This window comes from Pinus tabuliformis, chromosome 5_1, assembly GCF_031772625.1.
Source record: "Pinus tabuliformis cultivar Carrire ecotype Pingquan chromosome 5_1, CPIR1, whole genome shotgun sequence".
NCBI lineage: Eukaryota > Viridiplantae > Streptophyta > Pinopsida > Pinales > Pinaceae > Pinus > Pinus tabuliformis.
In genome coordinates, this window is record NC_142305.1 from 960023358 (window position 1) to 960048925 (window position 25568).

General features: G+C 38.8%; 1 pseudogene; it reads right to left on the minus strand.

The window, feature by feature from the left end:
* Positions 1–279: 279 nt before the first annotated feature.
* LOC149167952 (GTP-binding nuclear protein Ran1B-like) lies at positions 280–25343 on the minus strand (annotated as a pseudogene).
* Positions 25344–25568: the final 225 nt, after the last annotated feature.

The following is a 25568-nucleotide window of genomic DNA, read 5'->3' on the forward strand; positions in this document are numbered from 1 at the left end:
AAAAGTTCTTGTGCAAAATGTGCAAGAGTATATAACGGAAAAAACTGTCTTAGCATATAAAAATAGCTCTGTAATGGAGTTGAACTAAGATAGCTTAGCCAACTCCACCGACGAAAACATCTGTACAGTACCCAAATCACATATAGAGAGATGTGATAATGCTATTCTAAGCCCCAAACACAAATCAAAATTAAATGTTGGAACTCAAGAGCAAACTCCAATGATACAAAACTAATTGAATCCGCCAATCCCTAAATATGCAAAAGCATCTTAACAAAGTTATTCAAAAGCATCATCATCGTCATCTGGAAGGGGTTGGGCCATAGTTGCTACAAGTTCTGCCTCGTACTTGACAACATAAAAGATTGTAAGCCAAAGTTTCAATCTTTTAGAAATGGAACAAATTATTTCAATAAAAGTTAACAAAAAATAATAAGAAAATAACATTTTACTTACTGCTGCTGGGTTGCAAGGTCTATCTGAACCTCAGGAGGAGCAAGAGGAGGTGACTCCACAAAATGAAGGTTTGGATCCCTATAAAAATAACCCATTATAGAATCAATGCAAATTTTTTAATATAACATTCATATTAGGGAGCATCAGAAACTAGATTGAAGGCTCACCCCGAGAGCTTCTGTGCCAAGTATAGGAATGGCTTCTCAAAGTTGTAGTTACTTTTTGCAGATATCTCATAGTACTGAAGATTATTCTTTCTATGAAAAGTAACTTGCTTAGCTTTCACTTGCCTATTCTTCACATCAACCTTGTTTCCACAAAGAACAATAGGAATGTTCTTACACACCCTGAAATTCACAAAGATATTTAGCTAATCGATTCAGGCAGTTATGCCACCACACAATTAAGGAACCTTCATTTCTACTTAGAGATCCAACCCCTCTATAAAAGAGATACCTGCAAAGATCTTTGTGCCACGTTGGGACATTCTTGTAAGTCAATCGTGCAGTAACATCAAACATGATAACTTCACATTGCCCATGAATACTGCAACAAACAAAATCCCAATCAGTAAATAAGAAGGAAACAAATAAATGCTTAGGAAGACCCGAAATTAGACGAGTGAATGGAATCAACTCAAGACCAGCATTACTCAGTAATGGCTTGCCGCCTTTGGGCTGAGCCCCTTTCTTTAAGAGACATAGGTGTATATAAAAAAACAACTTCTGCTTGCCGCAAACAATATTGACCCTAATCTAAGGCAGAGATTATTGCAGGTTGTGTTAAGATGCAGTAGAGAATTTCCTCTGTAATAAGGAAGGCCAGAAAGCGGAGTGGCGTAGCTGGAGACCTGCTCTGTGGACATTATCTAAGCCAAATGGAACACCCAAAAAGGAAAACTGGGTTTGGAATAGAATGGAACAACAGGTTGGTAGGGTTATTATCTTGTTCGCGTTTTAACTCTTTCCAGCATACAAGTATTAATAACCTGGAAGCAATCAGGAATTAATTCAAAAGAACACTGTAATTGAGGGGCAGGGTTTGGACCCTCTCAACAAGGGAGGTTGTAAGCTTAGGGGATAAGACCCTCTTCAGTCAATTACATAAAACATCATATAAACTGTATAGGAATGTGCAGCTAAACCAAACAAAAAACGTGACATAGATAAAAGCTGTGCAATACTATGAACTCATAAAACAAAAACGAGTACAAATTCCTGTACAGAAAGGTCGCGGTGCGGTAACCTTTAAACAAGCACAAATGAGGAAAAAATATTCTGTCGTTAAAAGCAGTATACCCTCACAATAAATTATAGTCCAGTAAACAAGGAGCCTAATATGCCATGAGAAAAATAAGCACAAGTGTGCGTTAAAATATATATACAGTTACAATTGTCTGAGCAGAGGAATTGCAGTCGGACATCCAAATTCAAGAGTATAAAATTACATTTGTCATGTCCATGGTAACTGGAGCCTGGAGGGAATGAATAACCCTCCCCACCCTGGTTCAATCAAAAATAAAGGTGACCTAGAGGGTTACCCTCCTCTAAACACAAGAAAAACTCTAAAGCAAAACAGACATAGCCGCGGCCGGTAGGATTCCCCATACCTGGAACTCAGAACAGAACAGGGGTGGGGTTTTCCTTAGTCTTTAGGTCGTGTGAGGAACGGGTGCCTAATATGTACAAGGAGCAACCTGAATAGCACATGTTAGACAACAATAGAAGTAATGCAAACCGCAGTAAAACAAAAACTCAAGGAATTTATCCTCGTGCTTGCCAAGACACTTACCACTAAAGAAAACTCCGGCCAACGAATGAACAACACTCGTTCCAGTGCTGTAGGAGGACCCCATTGCCGAATAACCCTGCAAACGCATGATGCATGAGCATAATCGAGAAGTTTATCAGTAAATCGAAAAGAACGCATAGCCAAAAGGTTACAGAAGGAACAAGACATTGTGCGATTATCTACCTGAAGGGTTTGGAAACGAATCCTCTGACATTTGAATAGGGTCTGCGAGCTAGGCTCTCTGAGACAGAACGCATGGAGTGAACCAGAGAAAAGCCGCAGAGAAAGTTCCCAAAAAAATGATCCCATCACCCAAGGCAAGCATTAGTTTGCGCAGCAGCCCGCGGAGACGATCTGCCACCCTTGGATTACGAAGTGTTCCCTCCACCGTTGATGCAAGGCAAAAAGACTGGACAACCTGCCAGCCTCGTACAGTACGAAGCAGAGCAGGAGATAATTATCACAGTAATGGATAAGGGGTGCCACGTGATGGCTAAAGGGAAAATGTAAAGTTACCCCTGGAACCATTACCGTGTGGTTAACATGCGTCCAAACCATATTACAGAGATTTTTATTAAAGTTAAAAAGTAGTACACCAATCCCTTAAACCATACCCGTATGACAATTGACGTGCATAAAGTGACATAAGGTAAATGAATCATAGGAAATTGTATATATAATTCCAAAGGGTAATCCCGGGTATGTAAAACCTTATGACTATATATATATATATATAATTTATTCTTGAGAAATGGGGTTATGACAGTACATCATGAGATTGTGGTCTTAACCAGATGTCTGGCGAGGCCAGGGGCTCGTTTGCCTCGTAACCGCTTTAGAGGCCAGAAAAGAAATCCAAACGCCTTGACTGTAGGTTTTCCAAAAGCCAATGCGGATAAGGAAATGTCAACATTAAATGCTTTATCCTACTTCTATATGATATTTTCCTGGGGAGCTTACGCTTTCATAATAAATTTTATTGCAATACATGTTTTGCTATGTATCGTCACTCGTTGTTCAGGTTGTGGTGTTGGGGAATTACATAATTCATATTGTGCTGACTAAGATTTTCTATGTGGAAATAATCCTTATACCCTCTCTTGGAGTGTTGTGTTTATTACATTGGCGAAAACATTGGTTGCATTAGTGGCAAATATTCACTTATGAAGGCAAATCTAGTTAATCCTCCTCCATATGCTTAAAGCAATCAACGGTGAACATTGTCACATCCTCAAGATCGACGAAACCTCAGAAGCATCATATGCATGATGTTTATGCTAAGACGAGCCCCAAAATGCGATTTAGTCAAAGTCCATAGTACTTCCAAAAGCTGAATCAAAACTGCCGTGAGCGTCAAAAATAGACTCAACAAAACCACTTATAGGAATTGACTAAGAAAAAGTAAATAAGAGAGACAAAACTAGTGATAAAAAAAAAATTGTTGTTTTATAAACCCCGCCAATTTGCTAAATGCCAAATTATTTATCTGCCATATTGGTGAATTCTCCACGTAGAACGATACGAGTAATAAACATCACAACACTGATGTCATTAAGAGATATATGATAATAAGGCAGAGAGAAAAGAGGTGTCGAGCACACGGGAGAATGTGAAAGACGAGAGACGAAGAGGCTGCTTTAAGGCAAGACGAGTTTTTAAAGAAAAAAACTTAATAGGTTGCATGTGTTAACCTTAATGCATTAAGGTTATTAAAATTAGTGCTTATATTTAACGGAAGTGATAATATACATATACATTAATATCAAAACAATATAATGGACACCATGTAATTCATATAACTTGTTAAGTATATAATGGGTTGAGGTTATAATTAATATTTATGGATGACTATAATTTTTTATTAGAAAAAATAGCATTTATAGGATGTGGTATTATGAAAATATATTTAAATTAAATTTTAAAATTATAAGTAAAGGTTTATATATATATATATATATATATATATATATATATAAAATGAGTGTTATTTTATATTATATAAAACATGTATTAAGTATAGTATAAAAATAACTCACCAAGTTTTAAGGAATGAGAAGGAATTTATATAATGTGGATTTAGTCATTTAATAAATTAGATAATAGGGCTTAAATTTGTTTAATTATTATTAAAGTATTATGTTGAAATGAGTAATAAAAATTGAATTTTTTTATTTAATATTAAAATATTATGTTGAAATTGATAAGTTGTTATTTTACTTTATTATTTATTGGAAGTGTGAATATTTATATTATGATTATTTTTAATATATTGTGTGTGTGGTATTTTGATTTAATAAGAAATTTAAGTGTAAATTGATTATCGATAAAGAATTTATTGTCAAACATATTAGGCATACCAAATCATTCATGGATGGTAATGGTGGTAGTGGTTCCAAGCATTTCAAACTATAAACTAAAGATCTAACGAGTGAAAATTAAGGTGGAAGAATCCCTAGTCTAACTTGAAGATGGATGACTCTATGATAAAAGATATCAAGTGGGGACTTGATGAGATAAGCCAAGATTCACAATGAAAATCATGCAAGTGATGGATTAATCACTAGGGGACAACAAGCACATCATTTCAATTGTGGGGACTTGAACCCAAGCTGCTCTAGTAAGAGCCAAGTATCTTGACCTACTGGGCTACAATGGAAGCATAACAAATGGATTAAGCCTTCATGCAGGTGGATTAAGCATAACCTAAGACTTAAATAAGGATGACCTCATGTATGTGTTCCATTTGGATAAGCACAATATGTATAGTGATCATGGAATTTTAACATGATATTGATGATTTAAATGATTGTACAAACGATAATATCTTAACATTGAATTTCACTCAAATGTCCTTGGGGAAGGAAGAATATTTCGACAAGAGGTTAAGGCTCAAGATGATGAGACTCATTTGAAATTTAATGATGTACTTAGATGAGTATACCTATGATGTAATGGTTAACTTCCTAATAGAAAGAACAAGAAATGTACATTGAAAAAGTAATTGGTACCTTGATGAAAACATGACACTAATAGTACTCATGGGATAACATAATCCTGTTCAGGGTTGGACCACATCCTCACATAGATCCTAGAGGGATGTTGAACTGTTTATACAAGTAAATGAAATTAATTCATGATAAGAATGCTTATAGTGTATTGTTGTTCTATATTTGATAAGTATTGAGATGATTCTCATATTAACGATGTTTCGTGATATGATGGTATGTGGTAAATGTATATAGTTCTAATGAGAGGTTAATGATGTATATGTGGTGCTTATTTATTTATTTGTTATGATAATGATGTTGAATTCTCATGATGGATATGATATGCATAGGGATCATGATGTAAATTGACAAGTGGTTCATTTATTATGAGATGTCATGATATATCCTTGATGCTGAAATGTTGATGTCATAACTTATGAGAGTATTTTATGATGTGAAACATGGGGTAATTGCATGCAAATTTTATGAAATTCAAGAGTATGCAGATCTTTACTATTCAAAATGTTGTGATAACAATCACTTTATGTTATTAGGATGAAATGAAAGTGTTGGCATCTGGACTATTTCTCTGATACTATGATTATAACTAATGCATTGATTGCATGTTGAGATGTGGTGATTGACAGGAAATCCACGAATGGGATGAGAGGGCCGATTTATTTGATGATCTCATGGGCGCCCATACCTGCGAGGGAGAATATGTAACACCATATGAACCGGGGACAACCGAAATCAACACTACATATGCTAGTGGTTCTTTTGTATTGTATAGCTCTTGATGGATAGCTCTTGAGGGGCTATGGGACCATCTTGAGAGGGGTAGCTGATGGTTCCCTATGCTAGGTCAAGTGCTTGCAATGGATTAAAGATCAACTTCTGTTGCAAAGTCTCACGAGGAATATGATTATGCAATAACTGCACCTGAAGAATTGGAAGTCAAAGTATAGGACTCATTATAAAGAAGCGGTTCAAACAATAACCACTAAGTTTTGAATGGGATCTAAAATTTGACTTTCTCAAAATTGAATGAAGTTGGAACCACTCTGAAACAACTCAAAACAATTAATGTTAATATTAAAAATTTAAGTAAAAGCTAACATTATCCTTATCTTTCCTTTTCAAGAAGGAAAGATAAGAAGAATGTCAACTTTTACTTTAACTTTAAAAATTAAATATTACCATTAATTACTAGGGTTAGGTTTTGTAGGGCCCTCCAGTTAATAATTTTTTTTTTTTTCCTTTTCAATATTTTTTTTATTAAAAAATTATTATTTGGTGGCCATTAGCTATGTTGCACTACATTCTTCAGAATTGGTCAGTTTATTAGAGAACTAGTGAATTTGGTGTTTTAAGGTTAGTTCAATACAAGATCGACCTTAGCCAATCTAAACCACCAAACTAGACTAGTACAACTCTAAAACCATTGGGACCAACCAATTCCACTAGTTCTAGGCTAGTTCCAATAACATTTTTCCCTTCTCATCTTCCTCTGAAGTCGTTTTGTTGGATTCTTTCAGGAATGGTGATTTGGAAAGTGCCATAAACTATCAAATTGTTGTGAGCACCTAAGATCATAAGTAGTTAAGCCTTGGCAAACAGAAATTTACAAGGACCTAGTACAGACATCCCAAAAGATATTTAGTGAGGATGTGCATGCAAGGAACTATTATAGACCTCCCAAGATACTTAGTGAGGACGTGCATGACCAAAAAGCACAAAAAAAATATCCACCCTCAAAAACCATGCCCAAAACATTGAAGTGTGGTGCAAAACAAATTGCTGGTAAGCTATTAATGCTACCAACAATCATTCACTCTCTAGTTTCACAAGAAGCTCCTAATCAAGCTACCTCCTCCACTATGGTTATAGCAAGTTCTTGCAACTGTGTGAGCTACAAGAAATTAAAACTACCTTTGAATCTCCACCAATTTTAGGGGACTTGGCTTCTCTTCATGCCCCAACTCTTTTGGGTTGATTGATCAGTTAACTAGATGATCACCGAGTTTGACTGAAGTCCCACTGCTTAAATGACCTTCCACTAGTTCCTCCAAAAGTTAGAACTAGTTTAACTGACAACAACCTGAGATAATTGACCTTTATTGCCACAAGTTAGCAATCGCATATGCAGAACTGAACTCTAACTCCTCCAACTTGAATTTATTGAGTAAACTAGGTGACACAAGCCATGTCACACAAGCTAACATCATCCAAGTTGTTTTTTGATGTGGAAATTTGAATTTTTTCAATTTAATCAAGGAAAAATCAAATTGAGAATTTCTTGCTGCATTTTTCAACACATAGTTCATTGGAATGTATTACTTTCACTATGAACTTGGCATAGTTCACATGTTAAGTTCATAAGGTTTTGGGCTGATGTGGTTCTATGTGTTGTGTATATAAATAATAGGTGTCCAACTCTTGTTATTAGAAACAAGACTCCCTGTGAAATGTGGTATGGCCACATTCCTTCAGTGAGGCATCCCAGGGTTTTTGGTTCCTCATATTATGCCTTCATACCAAAGGAACAGATTAAAAAACTCAGTGCAAAGAGTCACCAATGTATCTTCTTTGGGTACTCATACCTCCAAAGCATACCATCTCTATGATGAAGTGAATAAGAAGTTTATAGTATCTAGAGATGTGATCTTTCTTGAGTCTTCCAAGATTGACAATGTTGTTGAGTGGTAGCTTAATTGTTTGGATATATTCGGACATGCAAAGTATTTTCAAGAGTTTGATAGTGAGATTCCACATCTCCTTCTCTTAGCTCTATAATTTCTATGAAGAGCCTTGAAGAAATCAAGTTGAAGGAAATTCCTTCACCTGCTTTGTCAGGAAAGAGCTAAGAGACTATTGGCAGTAGGTAGCCAAATCTGACAAGCGGTGAGGGTACATGCAAGATACACAGCAAGGATTAATGCAAAGGAGTAATGCAGAGGAGTGTATTGACTACATACATATCGTCAAACATCTTTCATACCACTAAGGATGCCTTGCATCGTGCCTGGTTAGTCATAATATCATGTTGGTCACAACCTCAGTAGTTTAAATAAACAAGTGGTAATACTCTTCATTTTCTAAGCTATGTAATAAACAAGTGAAAGGGAGCAAGACACGTAGATCAAACACATGGAATGACTTTCAATTCTTGCAACCATGAATGTCATTGAAGACGGAATGATACGACAATGATAAGCAAACTTTTAAGCTACATTAAGAGGTGTATTTCAAAAGACATGCTTTGTTTTCCATACCTAGCCTCCATAGGGTTATGCATTAGATGGAGTCTTCATGCGGTCCTAATATTCTATCATACATTGGGTTTCTTGGTCTGCTTATTTTTCTCCTCAGCTCCTTGAGAGTCATCTATCATGTCATCTTTCTTTGTGGCCCTACTTGGGACGAGGCCCTGGGAGGACACATCTATGCAATTTCAGGCTGCAAGGCAGACTGGGTAGTCAAGGGACAAAACTACATAGTTTTTGGAGATAGTGGGTTCCGGCTGAGGGAAGGACACTGGAGGAAACCACTGCGCATTTTTGAATGGTAAGGGAGGTTGGGATTTCTGCGCATTGCACGGTTCGAACAAGCAACGGAAAAGCTTGAGGGTTACATATGTGAAGTTTGTAGTTCAGGAAAGTTGGATGAGGCTAGGTTGCTAAGGAAACTCTGAAATTTAGCTAAGTGTGGGATCAATGGAACTTATGTGAATAGTGATAAAACTTCACTACGATCACACACTTGAAAACTTATCGATACAACATAGACCATCCAAAATATATAACACATACTTCACTTAATGCAACAACCTTTGTGGCAGCTTACGGCAAGTGCGGCTTCGATTATAAACTTTGGGAGGATAAAGGTGACACTTGTGTAAGAGTGTGTGAAATGAGTGTTAAACATGTCTCATTCTTATAAATATTTCCCCTTGAAGCAAAGCAAACCTCCCTTTGCATGACAAGAGATTACCCCCATGCCCAAAGATGACACATTCTATGTAAAGATAAAAGCATAAGCAACTCTTAAGATCGAAAAGGGGAGCTTGAGATCGTCAACTTACCAATAAGTGACTAAGGAACGATTGATCACAATATCCATAGTAGGCTCTGAAATTTAAGTGCAGGCCAAAATTTTGGAGGGTGTTGCAGCCTCTACAACAGAGCCTTCACCTTCTTGCTAGCTTTGTTTTCAACTAGTGTCTTGAATTCTACGAACTCAGAGAATGTCTCATCTTTATTCCACGTGAAGAAGATCCAACACTTCCGTGAGAAGTCATCAATAAAAGTGATAAAATATTTGTGTCTGACAGTGTAGGTTGTCGAGAAAGGTCCATAAACATCATAGTGGATCCTTTCTAGGATTGCACGTGCTTTGTTGTCCTGATCATGGAATGTGGATTTTATGTACTTTTGTAATGTACATCCTTTGCATATATACTATTGCTTAAGTGCTCCTTTAGAGAGGCGAGTTCCATATACCTTGATTCCAAATTGTTGCTATTCCTCCTGAGGCTCCTCTTGCCTCACTAATGCTTCCTCTATACTGTCTTTGCTGCTCAATGACTTTATTCATTTCCTTGTGGTTTTGTTTTGTTTCTTGTAACATAATAATTCCTGGCTTCTCAGAAATGATAAGATCCCTTAGGGCTACTACCTTAGAGGGGTGCCCAAGTCCCCTGATGTTCCAAGATAATATTTTCATCATTGGATATGCGGTATGCGGGGAGGTGCTTGCCCCCTTGGTCCTTTTTGATTGCTTTTTTGTCATGATGCCCCAGGATATAAGTTTCTATGGGTGTCTGCGTTCCCATTGCTATGTCCTTTTGCGCGTTCTCATCCCTGTGTTGCTTAGCAGATTTCCTGCCTGGGCCAGGTTTCCTGGAGGGTTCACTAGAACCCCCGTGATCTTTAGATGAGCTTCTGGTGATTCTGTTGAGGGGAGGATCAAGAAGAGGCTGAGAGGAAATAGTAAGAGGCAATGAGGATTCAATAGTGTCTTGGCATTGGCTTTCAGGGAGAGGGGGTTCCTGGGGATTAGGAGGAGAGTGGGGGGATGAGGGGTCTTCTTCCTCCAAAGATTTGAAGGGGTTTGATGTAGAGGGTAATGGCTGAGTCAAGATGGGAGGGGGGGAGAAGGATGCAACTTGGATTTTTGAGGGAGGCTTTGGTTTTGGGCCAGACTGTTTGGGGTTTTCTTTCTTTTTTTTGACTTGTTCCCATGTGTCTTCACTGGCTTCAGCATTTTCATTCATTTCATTTTCTTTTAGTTTACTACACCTATTAGCAAAATGACCATATTCATGGCATACCTTACATTTGAACGGGATTTGTTCGTAGTCCAGCTGCTGAATATGGGTCCATTGGTCCACTTTGATCTTGATTGCTTCCGAAAGGCCCTTTCCTAAGTCAACTTCAACACAGATCCTTGCACATGCGTGCATGTTGTCCTTTGGTTTGCATCTGTCGATGTATTTTCTGACAGCGTTCCCAATGGCTTTGACCGATTCATCTCCCCAAAAATGAAGAGGGAGATGGGGCAAGCGAACCCAAACTGGGACTGCATTAGGTATATCCATTTCTGGGTCGAAGTCAAGGGACTATCTGTTCAGATAAAGACCTCTCGAATCCATGAAGTAGGGACCATTTCTGAAGATGATATTTCGGTCTTCTTTGGTTTCAAAGAGGAATGTGTAGTAACTGTAGAGCCTCTAATTTACACCTCATCATCCACTATTACCTACTGTTTTTCATCACTTACCTCTCTCTTTTGCCTCATTTTCATTGTAAACTCACCCAGATCATTACATATGATGGCATTAAGCATGATTTAGGGATTTTGCTAATGTGTGACTGTTTTGTTTAGATTTTGACATACTTACAGGCATTCCGCAGCCATCTGCTGATTCCGCAGCCATCTGATGATCCCGCAGCCTTTTTGTTAATCTCAAGGTTCCACGTGTCATTTTTCCAAATGAGCCACATGGGCACTTAGGAATCAAGGTGCTCGAGGTTCCTGTGCTATCTGTTTAGCCATCCACGTCATCTGTACCTTCGGTCAACGAGGGTCAAGTTACGGTCAATAAAGGCAGCTTAACGGTGATACGTAAGCTGTTGGGTCACGTCAGTTCAAACGGTGACTTGTCCGTCTTATGCAGGCCGTGGGGGACATAATCCAACTCTGGATTCAATGCCCATAACGACCAGAACCTCCAGCTCATCCACGCAGACTTATGACGTGTTTTGATCCTTAATTACGCATGACAGTTAGTTAGTTTTCCAGTTTTAGCTGTACGCATTAGGCCGTCTTTCATATGCCTATAAAACTAGCGTTCGCATACGCTGAAGGTTACTTTTCAGTTGCTGCATTTTATAAACTTGTTGTTAATTTAGAGCATTCGAAGACTCTGTTTTTATAGTGCTGTTCTAGCACTCTGGACTGTATTTTTCTGCACATGGAGTAATAGAAACAATGCTGTTTTGAAGTTTCCAATTCCTTGAGTCTCTTTTGGATGATATGAATGGAGGGCCCCTGTTCATGTTAGCCTTGTAAAGTATTTTATGTATTTTATATGCATCATTTCCTTATTTCTATTCAGCATTTCTTTTAGTTGAAACATGTACAACGTAATTTACCTTCTTGTTATTTCATTTCTAGCCTTTCTTTTTAGCTGATCAGCATTGTTCTTTTGCAGGTTTTTAAACCCGGGATTGATTTTGTGTTTGTGTATTTGCTTAAATATCTAGTGGTAGTTTCAGTTGACAGATTCAAGTTGCTGCCTTTACTTTATTTTCATAGCTGATTTTTAGTTTTATTTCTCAAAGTGGTTTGCTAACATATGAATGATCTCTTTATCATAAATTGTCTATCTTTTAGAGATCAGAATATTAATAACTTGCAGCTGGCTTTGGGTGCTTTTTAGACTAATCCTTAACTACTTTCTAATCGTGTCTTACACAGTACTATGTGTTAGAGGCAGAGAGTTAGAGAGAGCTGAACATCATAACTAGTCTTTAAAGTAGATTTTTCTCATTTTTATCATTTCTTAGACTTATCTTTAGCTACTTCCTAATCGTGTCTTACACAGTACTATGTGTTAGAGGCAGAGAGTTAGGAAGAGATAAACTTTATCATTGGTCTTTTAAGTGATTTTCTTACCTTTTATTTGTAGCAGCATGAATGGTGTCTAATGCCATTAGAAAGTGGTTCTTTGCTTTCAAGTTATTTCAAGTTACTTATTTCCTTCAAGCTTTTCCTTTTCAGCAAGTAGTTAGAAATCACTAATCACACACTCTCACTCATCTAGAATTCACTTTACACACACCATCACTCATCTGTTTATAAATCACCACTCCATTTTAGAAAGATAAATTAACCACAAACAACACCCCCAAACGACAAAAAAAAGAAGCTCTAAGAGGTTTCTTAAGTACATATAGTACACCTTCACTTCATCAACTTACGAGCCCCGGGTTGACAATTAATGACATCAATTTGGGAACACTAAATTGACTAAACATTTTGGCGCCGTTGCCGGGGAAGTGAAATTAAGTAGCCATCTTCTTAGAAAAAAAACATAAAAATTTCAAGGAAAGAAGTTGATAACCTATCAAAGTATGCTCTCCTCTTGCACTGCAAGGTGATCTGGAGGATCAGAAAAGAGAAAGTTATTAACTCGGTAGTTTCTTGAGTATGCTCTCTTCTTGCACCTGGAGTGAACTGGAAGATCAGAAAAAGAACTATTAACTTGACTTGAAGAAAATAATAAAAAAATGACATGCATAGAGCTAGAGATTCTAGGGGAAGGTTTTTAGCTAGAGCTCGAAGTTCAATTTTTACAAGTCCATCTGCTTCAAGGGATAGACAAGATACACCCCCCTTATCTCCAACCGAAACTCCTAGTCCTAGAATTCCTGAAATTCAAGAGCCAAGAGTTGACTCTCCTATACCTTCTATTGAGTTTGAACCAGGAAGAGACTCTTCTCTTTCTCCTACAGGAAGACCAATTGTAATTGAGGAAGTAGAATCATCTGAAGAAGAAGGAGAAATCTCTTCTCATTCACCTTTTGTAGAGGAACCAGAAGATTTTGAAATCCCTAGGAGAATCATCATGGCAGAAGAAGAAGGAGGTGGTAGGGGTAGAGGTAGAGGTAGAGGAGGAGGAGGAAACAACAATAACAATAATGGAGGTAGAGGTCCCCTTGGAGGAGGAAATAGAGATGGGGATAATTCATTTGGGTTTCCCATTGTTAATGAGGATTCCCGAGCCACCATGAAAAACATATCACCATCTGTCCTCCCTAACTTCCATGGGTTAAGAACTGAGGACCCTGAAACATTCTTATTTGAGTTTGAAGTTGTGTGTCGAACTTATGACTATCTGGATGATACTCAGAAACTCAAATTTTTCCCCTCAACATTAAAAGATCCAGCTTTGAAATGGTTCATGGGGTTACTCACTCAATCCATTAGGACCTAGGATGAGATGAAACAGACATTTTTGGATAGGTATTTGGACTATTGTATGCCTACTAATCACAAGGACGAGGTTTTTAAAATGATACAAAAAGAAGATGAGAGCTTAGAAGATCTACTTGAAAGATTTCAATATAATTTGAAGAGAGCAAAAATGAGTACCTTGGATGAAGAGACCTTAAAAGCCCTCTTATTAAAAGCCATTAGGGATGAATGGATAGACATCTTAAACATGATGGGGAAAGGGGATATTTCGCAACTTTCTCTCAATGATATAGCAGAACTTTGTATCCATCTCTCAAGGGGCAAATCAAAAACTCAAAAAGGGCCTAGAGATCCTTCTCTCCTTGGGGCAAATAAATCTGCAACAGGATCAGTGAGTAGGGCTGAAATCGGCAGTATGCTTGATGAATTTAAAACTGACATCTTAGGGAGTCTCAGTGAACAACTTGATACCCTTAAGATTCACAATAAACAAAAAGCAGAAGCTGAGGCTTTGGCTATCTTTTGCCCGAAGTGTAGAAAGAAACATGCTTTAAGGGAATGTCCCTTAGATGCACACGTTGTAGAAACATGTGTAATTTGCTCAGAAACTCATGAGACCAAGGATTGTCCTTCAATTCCTGGCCTCAAAGCAGTCTTTCAAGAGGATCCAGATACACTTGAATCTCTATGTTTTATTGCAAGGAGACCTTGGCAAGGACAACAGAATCAAGGGTTTAACAACTCTATGAATTCTCAATCCCAACCAAATTGGAATCCTTGGCAACAACCTTGGCCTCAACCTCAAAATGCTTTTCAAGCATGGATGCAAAGCATGCAAAATCCTTATGCGAGACTTGCTCAATTCTATCAATATCCTCCATCATTTCAGAATCAACAAGCTCCACAACTTCCAAATCAAGGTCAACAACTATCATTGCCATACCCTCAACAACAACAACCTCCTCCACAAAATCAAAATTCTCAACTCTCCCAGCAGAAGTCAAATCAACTTCCCTCTCAGCCATTACCAAATCCAAATAATAGGAACCCTCAAAATGCTTACATGATGGAAGGTCAACCATTCCCTACCTATATGGTTGTTCCTCTCAATGAAGTACAACTCAGATCAGGTAGAATCCTAGACCAACCTTCTACAAGTGTTCAACAACCAAGCATTTTTGAGGAAGAATCTCTCAAAGCCAATAAAGGTTCTGAAGTATCACTTCAAAACCAAAATATCCAAAAATAAAAAGAAAAAGAATCAACCTCTACAACTCCCATAGTTGAGCAACCTACATCTTTAGCTACACCTCCTTTTCCTGAAAGGTTACAAATTGACAAAGGAGTGGAAAAGCAGATATGGGTGCCTGACTATAATTTCCTAGATGAATTGAAGAATGTCTGTATCAAGATCCCCTTGTTACAAGCCATTAAGGAAATTCCCATTCTAGCGAAGACAATAAAGGAGTTGAGTTTGAAGAAAACAGTAAAAAGAACCAGAGATACTAAAATGATACATCTAGTTGGAAAAATTGCAGACATAATGATGGGTAAGATTACCATGCAAAAATATGTAGATCCCGGTAGCCCTATTGTCAAAACTCATATTAATGGGGTTGAAATCCCAAATACTTTGATTGACTTAGGAGCCGCGATCAATATCATGAGTAGACAGACCATGGATCAGTTAAAGCTTCCTAACCTTCTCTTTACACCTACTTTGCTGCAGCTTGCAGATAGATCAATCATTAAACCTGATGGTGTATTGGAAGATATTCCAGTCTCTCTAGATTCTTGGGAATATCCAGTTGATTTTATGATTTTAACTCCCAAGAATAATCTAGGAGGACATCCTCTTATTTTAGGAAGACCTTGGCTGGCCACAGCTGATGCTTTCATAAGCTGTAGGTCTGGGGACATGTATATCTCAGATGGTAATTCCACCAAGAAATTCAACTTGTATCCCCTAGCAAAAGCTATAACAGAAATAGGAGAAGATGAATGGGTAGAGGATGAAGATATTATTCAACCTGTTCTAACCATCTCTGAGATTAGTGAAGACAATCAAATTCTAAATACATTAGAAAATTTTGAAGTATCTTTAGAATATGACTCTACACATTTTCAGATGGATGCAGATATTGAATATCTCTCCTCTAGACAGATGTCTCTCTTCTCAATGGAAGAGTTTGGTAGTTCTACAGTTGAAATCCTTCCAGGAAAAACATTGAACATTAACAAAAACTTGGGAAGACCACAACAAGAAGAATTAACTAAACTGTTGCAAAAACATTCCACTGCCTTTGCATGGGAATACACTGACATGAAAGGAATCGATCCTAAGACTTGTATTCATCACATCTACATTGAAGAAAATAGCAGACCTATTAGGCAACCACAAAGAAGGATGAATCCAAACCTTAGGGAAATCGTGAAAGAAGAACTCCAGAAATTGCTCAAGGTAAACTTCATTTACCCCATTTCAGATAGCCAATGGGTTTCTCCCTTGGTTATAGTGCCCAAAAAGAATGGTAAATGGAGAGTTTGCATTGATTATCGAGAATTGAACAAGGCAACCTTAAAGGATCATTTCCCTCTACCTTTTATTGATCAGGTACTAGACACTTTAGCAGGTAAAAAGTATTTCTCATTCTTGGATGGTTTTAGTGGGTATAATCAAATTCAGGTAGCACCTGAAGATCAAGACAAAACCACATTCACTTGTCCTTGGGGAACTTTTGCTTACCGAGTACTCCCTTTTGGATTGTGCAATGCACCCGCTACATTTCAAAGGGCTGTACTAGGAATCTTTTCAGATCTGATTCATGATTGTGTAGAGGTATACATGGACGATTTCACAGTTTATGGTAATACATTTGAAGAAGCTTTGGAAAATTTGGAAAAAGTACTGGTAAGATGTAAGGAAACAAATCTTTCTTTAAGTCATGAAAAGTGTTTTATGATGTTTACTGAAGGGATTGTTTTAGGACATCATATTTCAGGAGATGGGATTAAGGTTGATAGATCCAAAGTTGAAGTCATCTCTAAGTTACCTGTTCCAAATTGCCAAAAGGATGTTAGGAGTTTTCTTGGGTTTACTGGGTATTACAGAAGATTTATTGAAAACTTCACTAAGATAGCATCCCCTCTTTTCAAATTTCTTACCAAGGACTGTGAGTTCAAATGGGATCCTGAGTGTCAATCTGCCTTTGAAGCTTTAAAGACTAGAATATCTGAAGCACCCATCTTAAGGGGGCCAAATTGGAAACTCCCTTTCCACATTTCTACTGATGCTTCAGATACAGCTCTAGGAGCTGTTTTGGGACAAAAGGATTTGATCCCTTATGCCATTTATTACACAAGTAAAAATTTGACTCCCACTGAGTTAAATTATACTGTTACAGAAAAAGAGTTCTTAGCTGTGGTACATGCAATCAACAAGTTTAGACACTACATAACCGGCTATGAAACCTTTGTCCATACTGATCACTCTGCCATAAGATATTTAATGAACAAACCTGTCACTAATGGTAGAGTTACAAGATGGCTTTTACTTTTACAAGAATTCAACATTACTGTGTTAGATAGACCTGGAAAACAAAACACAGTAGCTGATTTCTTGTCTAGAATCCAAAACACTAATGAAGATTCTCCAGTAGAAGATAAGTTTCCAGATGAATACTTGTTTGCAGTGACTACCAAGACTCCTTGGTATGTAGATATGGCTAATTATCTTGTTACAGGGAAGCTTCCTCTACACTTATTTCCTAATGAGAAAAGGAAAATCATTCAGGAGAGTGCACATTATTCTTGGATTTCTAATGAATTGTTCAAAACAGGGCTAGATTGTATAATCAGAAGGTGTGTTCGGGAAGATGAAATGCCTGACATCCTTAAGGCATGTCATGATGAACCATGCGGCGGGCACTTTGCTGACAAGAGGACAGCCTATAAAATCCTTTCTCTAGGATATTATTGGCCTTCTCTCTTTAAAGATGCAAAGCAGTATGTTAAAAGGTGTGACAGCTGCCAAAGAGTTGGGAAACCAACTCCTTCAAATGAAATGCCTCTACAGCCTCACGTATGCATCGAACCCTTTGAGAAATGGGCTCTAGATTTCGTTGGACCAATTAATCCACCATCAAAGCAAAAGAAGTATATACTGGTTTGTACTGATTATGTTACTAAGTGGGTAGAAGCAAAAGCATTGCCTTCTGCCACTGAAAATTCAGTTGTTCAATTTCTTTTTGAGGATATTTTCACTCGTTTTGGTGTCCCAAGGGAAATTGTAACAGATCAGGGCAGCCAGTTCACATCTAAATTGATGGAGAAGCTGATGGAGGAATATAAGATCAAGCACAGGACATCTACTCCATACCATCCGCAGTCAAATGGCCAAGTGGAATCTACCAATAAAGTTCTTGAAGGCATTATCACCAAGACTGTTCATCTTCATAGAAGAGATTGGGCGGAAAGGCTCCCTGAAGCCTTGTGGGCCTATAGAACTACATGGAAGAACACAACAGGACATTCTCCCTATGAACTTGTTTATGGGAAGGAAGTCCTGCTCCCCATTGAGTTCCAAATCAAGACCTTCAAGATGGCAGTCCAATTGGGAATGAGCCTCTCAGAAGCTCAAAGACACAGAATGGACCAGCTAAATGAGCTAGATGAAATAAGACAAGATGCAATTCTAAGGACCGATCTAGTTCAGCACCAAAGATCTAAATGGCATGATCGTCATATCAAAGAAAGAAAGTTTCAGAAGGGAGATTGGGCTCTATTGTTTGATTCAAAGTTCAAAGACTTCAAAGGAAAGTTTCAAACTCATTGGCTTGGGCCATATGAGATTGATGAAGTCTTTAATAATGGAGCAGTTCGAGTGAAAACTATTGATGAATTTCATACTCCTCTTATTGTGAATGGACATCGCTTGAAAATCTACCAAAAGCCATTCTCAAAAGAAGAGTTTGTCAAGTTGTTTAAAGAAGATTCTGCAATCAGGTTGGTGGAGAAGGATTCTTCTCCTCCATCAGCCTAATCTTTGGTTTTTGAAAAAAAAAAAAAAAGAATAAATGTATGAGCCTGAAAACCAATCTCTGATTGGCAGTCTCATGCAGAAAACCTGAGGTGAAAATCAGGGTCACCTGACACCTCATGTTTTCCAAAAGAAAAATTCTCTTTCTCTCCTTATTCCATCTCATTTTCATCATTACCACCATTTCATCCACCATTTCATTCATTTTCACTCCACTTCATTTTTTTTCATCCATCCATCCGTTCACTACATTCCATTCCATCAATAAAGTCATTTTTAGATAGCTAGAGTTGTTTTTGTGCAGCCGGAGGTTACCACTGCAGTTTCCGCAGCTGTTTGGCAATTTTGCAGCCATTCAGCCATTCCGCAGCCCTCTGCACCTGCATAAGAAAAACATAGTCTGTTTGAAATTTTTTTTTTTACAGTTCAGAAGTTATTAACAATAAATGGAAAAGAGTCATGCAACAGCAATAAATCAATGAAGGGTTAATGGCAAATCATCAAAAGCAAATCCAAGCACGGATCTGAGGTATGATTTAAATCCTAAACTTACGGTTATCTCATTTTGCAAAGTTTTCTGGGTTATGTTTTTTGCCACTACATGTAATGATTACCAGTTTCCCCTATCATGCGACCATACATCCACGTATTTCCCAAATCTATCAGTCCTTGATTACCACGATTTTGAAATTCACTTGCGGCTGCTTCTTTCATTAAGGCTTTCGTACCTAAGTGACGTAGCCTACTGTACTACGTCTCTCTATGACATAATCCCGCAGCCAAGTGTAAATCTACGCCCGAAACTTAAGGACCTAGCCGTTTCTACTCATCATTTCATAACCCTTCTACCCTCCTACGCTCATACCATTCCATTCACGCTGTTTCATTTCCACGCTGTTTCATTCCATTCACGCTGTGCTCACTACGCTGCCACCATTAACCATACTCTGTTTTATTCCTCTCTGCTAATTCTGATCACCAGTGAAAGTCTGTTACGGCTGTATCAAGAGTCAAGAGCCGTAATCCTCTATGTTAAGGCCGTAAATCCACTATGTCAAGGCCGTAAATTTACTGTGTTAAGGCTATTGCTGAAGCCGTGTAACCTCCTTTTCCACAAAGTTCTAGAACAGAGCCGTGAATTTACTGTGTTAAGGCCACTATTGAAGCCGTGTTTTAGAACAGAGCCGTAGAGCCAATGGGGAAACTCTTAAGGGCAGAACCAGAGGGTTCAAAATTTCTGGAGGGATATCCTCAGGTTAAAGAAGCGTTGCAAAAAGCAAACTGGCTACAATGCATCCAGAAGTTCAGAGGTTACCACAAAGAAGTTACGAAGGCCTTTGCACGCTCCTTCAGAGATAAAGATAATCAAGTGGAGATAGGGGATTTAAAGTTCACAGTCACTGAGAGCAGCATAGCACAAGCTACCTCACTTCCACAAACTGGAGAAAGATGGTTTAAAAACCGATTAGTACAAGACCAACAGTGGAAGCAAATCTTGAAGAACCCAGGTATGGATACCAGCATTTTTACAAAAGGGGTTCCTGTTACTTATGTCAAGGAAGAATGGACAACTTTACTATTACTAGTGCAAAAATTCTTTACTTGTGAGGGAAGGTTTGGAGTCTTATATGTTTACCATGCCAAAGTCATGATGCATTTCTTAGGAGATGATATTAACCTTCCATATTTTCTACTCTCAAGTCTTAGAAAAATGTGTTCAATGGCCCAAAAGAACCCAACAAACATTGAATCACATCTATGTCATCATGGTCTTGTTAAAATGCTAGTTGAGGAACAGTTGAAAGCAAAAAGAGATACCTGGGAGAAATTTCTTGTGAGAAACCATTTTGAGGAAGCAGGAGAAACCTCTGTGCCTAGAAAGAGTAGAAGAAAACGAAAGGAGGCTACCCCTGAAACTGTTGTCCAAGAGGAAACTGTTCAAGAGCAGATTGTAAAAGAAACTGATGTACATCATTCTGAACATGATATTGATCCTGAGCCTGCTGTGGACATTGGTCAAACAGCTCAAGGAATTATCACAGAAACTCTTTCAGAACTTGCCCAAGAAATTGCTCAAAAGAGAAAAGAGAGTAAGAAGAAACAAAAGAAAGATAAAGGGAAATCCATAGCTCAAGAAACTTACCTCACTCCTGAGAATTCTAGTGAGGAAGACACTCAGCCCTTAGCACAAAGATTGGCTCAACTCCATAAAACTGCCCTTTCCAAAAAGGTAGAAAAACAAAAGCAAAAAGTACCAAAAGAAAAACAGAGTACCACCTCTGTGAGAAGGAGCAGCAGATTACAAAACAGAAAAGTAAGGGCCACAAAGGGTAAACAGTCATTCTTCATTGACTTGAGCACACCTCAAAAAGGTGCTACAAGTCTTGACTTGGAGAAAAGTCCTTCACACGCTGAGTATGTAGAGACCAGTCCTCCACGTGAGGAAAGTCCATTTGAGCATGAGCCTGAATTTGAACAAGGATCCGAATTTCAGTATGAGCATAGCCCAAGGAGGTCACCTGAGGTTGACCCTGATCAACAAGAAGTTTATAATTACCTGGAGACGCTGGAACAAGCAGTGGCTGGGCCAAGCACTGCTCAACCCTTGGAGCAACAAATCCAATCACTGAAGCAGGAAATATTTGAACTAGAGGTACTAAATCGCCACATCAAACAAGAAAATGAAAAACTGAAGATACAGAGCAATGTGGACAAGATGGTTCAAGATAAAACCATGCTTCATATGGGCCTATGGCAGAAGAAAAACAAAAAGCTCAAGAAGAGATGCAGAAAATTAAACAGAGCTTTAATCAATCTGAAATTTAGGTGTTTGATGAAAAGACCAAGGGTTAATGTGGCCACACAGAGAAAGAAGAGAAGGTTGGATGTCTTGGCAGAGGCATCCCAACAGGTGGACTGAGCAATGTTTTTGATTGCATGAGGACATGCAATTCCCTCGTAGTGGGGGTATGTAGAGCCTCTAATTTACACCTCATCATCCACTATTACCTACTGTTTTTCATCACTTACCTCTCTCTTTTGCCTCATTTTCATTGTAAACTCACCCAGATCATTACATATGATGGCATTAAGCATGATTTAGGGATTTTGCTAATGTGTGACTGTTTTGTTTAGATTTTGACATACTTACAGGCATTCTGCAGCCATCTGCTGATTCCGCAGCCATCTGCTGATTCCGCAGCCATCTGATGATCCCGCAGCCTTTTTGTTAATCTCAAGGTTCCACGTGTCATTTTGCCAAATGAGCCACATGGGCACTTAGGAATCAAGGTGCTCGAGGTTCCTGTGCTATCTGTTCAGCCATCCACGTCATCTGTACCTCTGGTCAACGAGGGTCAAGTTACGGTCAATAAAGGTAGCTTAACGGTGATACGTAAGTTGTTGGGTCACGTCAATTCAAACGGTGACTTGTCCGTCTTATGCAGGCCGTGGGGGACATAATCCAACTCTGGATTCAATGCCCATAACGACCAGAACCTCCAGCTCATCCACGCAGACTTATGACGTGTTTTGATCCTTAATTACGCATGACAGTTAGTTAGTTTTCCAGTTTTAGCTGTACGCATTAGGCCGTCTTTCAGATGCCTATAAAACTAGCGTTCGCATACGCTGAAGGTTACTTTTCAGTTGCTGCATTTTATAAACTTGTTGTTAATTTAGAGCATTCGAAGACTCTGTTTTTATAGTGCTGTTCTAGCACTCTGGACTGTATTTTTCTGCACATGGAGTAATAGAAACAGTGCTGTTTTGAAGTTTCCAATTCCTTGAGTCTCTTTTGGATGATATGAATGGAGGGCCCCTGTTCATGTTAGCCTTGTAAAGTATTTTATGTATTTTATATGCAACATTTCCTTATTTCTATTCAGCATTTCTTTTAGTTGAAACATGTACAACGTAATTTACCTTCTTGTTATTTCATTTCCAGCCTTTCTTTTTAGCTGATCAGCATTGTTCTTTTGCAGGTTTTTAAACCCGGGATTGATTTTGTGTTTGTGTATTTGCTTAAATATCTAGTGGTAGTTTCAGTTGACAGATTCAAGTTGCTGCCTTTACTTTATTTTCATAGCTGATTTTTAGTTTTATTTCTCAAAGTGGTTTGCTAACATATGAATGATCTCTTTATCATAAATTGTCTATCTTTTAGAGATCAGAATATTAATAACTTGCAGCTGGCTTTGGGTGCTTTTTAGACTAATCCTTAACTACTTTCTAATCGTGTCTTACACAGTACTATGTGTTAGAGGCAGAGAGTTAGAGAGAGCTGAACATCATAACTAGTCTTTAAAGTAGATTTTTCTCATTTTTATCATTTCTTAGACTTATCTTTAGCTACTTCCTAATCGTGTCTTACACAGTACTATGTGTTAGAGGCAGAGAGTTAGGAAGAGATAAACTTTATCATTGGTCTTTTAAGTGATTTTCTTACCTTTTATTTGCAGCAGCATGAATGGTGTCTAATGCCATTAGAAAGTGGTTCTTTGCTTTCAAGTTATTTCAAGTTACTTATTTCCTTCAAGCTTTTCCTTTTCAACAAGTAGTTAGAAATCACTAATCACACACTCTCACTCATCTAGAATTCACTTTACACACACCATCACTCATCTGTTTATAAATCACCACTCCATTTTAGAAAGATAAATTAACCACAAACAACACCCCCAAACGACAAAAAAAAGAAGCTCTAAGAGGTTGCTTAAGTACATATAGTACACCTTCACTTCATCAGCTTACGAGCCCCGGGTTGACAATTAATGACATCAATTTGGGAACACTAAATTGACTAAACAGTAACCCCTTCCACATAATCTTATTGCGATTTTTCCTTGGATGTTTGCGTTCCTGTTGTGCTCCAACCATTTCTGTACAGCTCTAGGAGAGGGCCACAGGCCAGTAAATTGTCCAACCAGACCTCTCTCTGCTAGAGACATCGCTGCCTTCCTTGGGAGACTAGGGGAAAGGGAGATTTCTGGGATGTCAGCCAGTTTCTTGATGAACTTTGAAGCTGTGGGTTTGTTTCGGATGGTATCATTTTCAGAAATGAGAGAGGCGAAGATCTCAGCCTGGTCTTCATTGTCTTGCATCTGGGAGGGGTCGATCCCAGCCATGGAAAGGCCAGAAGGGAGCCAGTCGCAACACTGGCCGGAGGAGGAGGGCAGAGCCCGACTACGGGGGTGCCGAGGAGGAAGACTGGAGGCCCAACAGCAGGGGCTGCCAGGTGGGAGGCCTGCGGAGGGCCGCAGGAGGTGAGGTTGCAGGGGCACGGGAGCTCCGGTTCAAAATCTCGCGCGCGATCAAAAGGTCGACATTGGAGCTTGTACATTTTTGCGCCTTCTGGTGGTGTGAAATTTCTCCATGTCTCTGTTATCAGGTTATGAAAATCGGGGTGATTTAGCCAAAAGGCTTCAAAGCGAAAGGGCCTACGAACATTGTCTCCCAGCCTTTACCAGTGAAGCCTAATAGGCCAATGGTCCGAGCCAGAGAGTGGCAATATAGAGGCCAAGAGATCCCCGCCAAGATGTATTGCATTATCAGAGATCAGGAATCTGTCTAATCGAGATGCAATTTGGTGGGCATCTGCACGCTTGTTGTTCCAAGTATAAACTCCATTGTTGAATTCCATATCTATAAGCCTGTTGTTATGAATGTAGTTTTTGAAGTGTGTGCTTTCACAGTCCAGCTTGATCCGTCCTCCTCTTTTACCTCCAATCTTGTAATCATGTTGAAGTCCCCTCTTGTGATCCAAAGTGGGTGGGATCTTTTTGAGTTGATCTGAGTTAGGGTGTTCAGTGTGTCTACTTTGTTTGTTGCCTCCTGGGGGAAGTAGACATTAGTTAAGTGTCCATGAACATTTGTCCCTGTTAAATGAAACTTGGCCTGAATAAAGTGCTTACTGGCATGTATGTTGGTAAGTGTTATAGCTCTATCATCCCAAACGATGGCTAGCCCTCCTGAGGCTCCCATGGCTTCCACCGCCACTTCTTTGCTTCCTAGCCACGCTTTGGCAAGGATCTGATCCAACGTTGTGGAATTACACTTGGTCTCCTGCAAGAAGAGAATTTGAGGCTTTTCCTATTGTAGCATGTTCTTTATTAATCGTCCCTTCCCCGGGCTGTTGAGCCCTCTGATGTTCCATGAGATGAGCTTCATGATTCACGATTGGGAAGGGGATTATAGTATTTGGTGAGCTTGGAGTATCTTCCAGATTCCACCAGCATCTCCCCTATGCGGATGGTTCTCTGAATATCGGTTTTCCGTCCTCGTTTCTTGTTGTCTTTGAAGATATTTCTTCCATCCCACTAACTACCAGTTTGGACGCCTAATGATCTTTGCTTCTGTGCTCTTGAGAGAATTACTTCTAAGTTCTCTAGCTGTCGCTCAGGAATTTTGTCATATTCCTTTTTCTTACAAGCCTGTTCAAGTCCCAGTGTATCTAGATCTCCAATGACGAAGCTCTCCGGTTCCTCTTCCATGTGCTGTACTATTTCCTGCTCTGCCTCTGAATCATCTACAATCGTGAGCTGCATCTGAGTGCTATCTACCTCCATACCTTGAGCAGTCCTTTTCTGCATGTTACTGGGAGAGGGCGTTTTGATGTCTGCGGGTTGCTTAGAAGTGAGGGCCTTCTTTGAGCTTGATGGATCAGAATGGGCGGAAGTCTTAGGAATGGCTTCAGGTTGTTTCTGATTATCTAAAATATGAACCTTCGGCTGGAGCAGGATTTCAAAGCTGTTGCTTGTTGAAGGCAAGGAGGTGCTAGTGACAGGTTTTTTCACTGAGGTAGAGGGCCTTTTATG